General features: G+C 51.3%; 1 pseudogene; it reads left to right on the top strand.

The window, feature by feature from the left end:
- Positions 1-205: 205 nt before the first annotated feature.
- On the top strand, positions 206-909 carry LOC105887344 (annotated as a pseudogene).
- Positions 910-1,143: the final 234 nt, after the last annotated feature.

Genomic DNA, 1,143 nt, shown 5'->3' with positions numbered 1-1,143 from the left:
GGCAAAGTGGATGTTGTGTCCATCAAGGACCTCTTCATTGACCTCAACTACATGGTCTACATGTTCCAGTATGATTCCACCCATGGCAAATTCCATGGCACAGTCAAGGCTGAGAATGGGAAGCTTGACATCAATGGAAATCCCATAACCATCTTCCAGGAGTGAGATCCCACCAAAATCAAATGGAGTGAGGTAGGTGCTGAGTATGTTGTGGAATCCCCTGGTATCTTCACCACCATGGAGAAGGCTGGGGCTCACCTACATCATCTCTGCCCCTTCTGCCAATGCCCCCATGTTTGTGATGGGTGTGAACCATGAGAAGTACGAAAACAGCCTCAGCATTGTCAGCAATGCCTCCTGCACCACCAACTGCTTAGCCCCCTTGGTAAGGTCATCCATGACAACTTTGGCATTGTGGAGGGACTCATAACCACCAACCATGCCATCACTGTCACCCAGAAGACTGTGGGTAGCCCCTTTGGGAAGTTGTGGCATGATAGTCACAGGGCTCTCCAGAACATCCCTACCTCAACTGGTGCAGCCAAGGCTGTGGGCAAGGTCATCCCTGAGCTGAATGGGAAGCTTACTGGCATGACCTTTTGTGTCCCCACTGCCAATGTGTCAGTTGTGGATCTCACTTGCCATCAGGAAAAGGCTGCTAAATACGATGATATCAAGAAGGTGGTGAAGCAGGCATCAGAGGGCCCCCCCAAGGGCATCCTGGGTTACACCAACCACCAGGTCGTCTCCTCTGACTTCGAAAGTGACACCCATTCTTCCATCTTTGGTGCTGGGGCTGGCATTGCCCTCAATGAACACTTTGTCAAACTCATTGCCTGGTATGATAATGAATTTGGCTACAGCAATAGGGTGGTGGATCTTATGGCTCACACGGCCTTCAAGGAGTAAGAACCCCCAGACCACCAGCCCCAGCCAGAGCATGAGAGGAAGAGAAAGGCCCTTTGCTGCTGGGGTACCCCTGCCTACTCAGTCTCCCACTTCAATGAGAATCTCCCCTTGACACAGTTTCCACACCAGAACCCTAAAGAATGGAGGGGCTGGGTAGCACCTGTGGTTCAAAGGAGTAGAGTGCCTGCCACATATGCCGGAGGTGGTGGGTTCAAACCTGGCCAAAAAAAAAAA

The sequence above is a fragment of the Otolemur garnettii genome, unplaced genomic scaffold, assembly GCF_000181295.1.
Source record: "Otolemur garnettii isolate 467f Iridium unplaced genomic scaffold, OtoGar3 scaffold00071, whole genome shotgun sequence".
Taxonomy (NCBI): domain Eukaryota; kingdom Metazoa; phylum Chordata; class Mammalia; order Primates; family Galagidae; genus Otolemur; species Otolemur garnettii.
The sequence above is the reverse complement of the archived record's forward strand: the minus strand, read 5'-3'. Positions and strand labels throughout refer to the sequence as shown.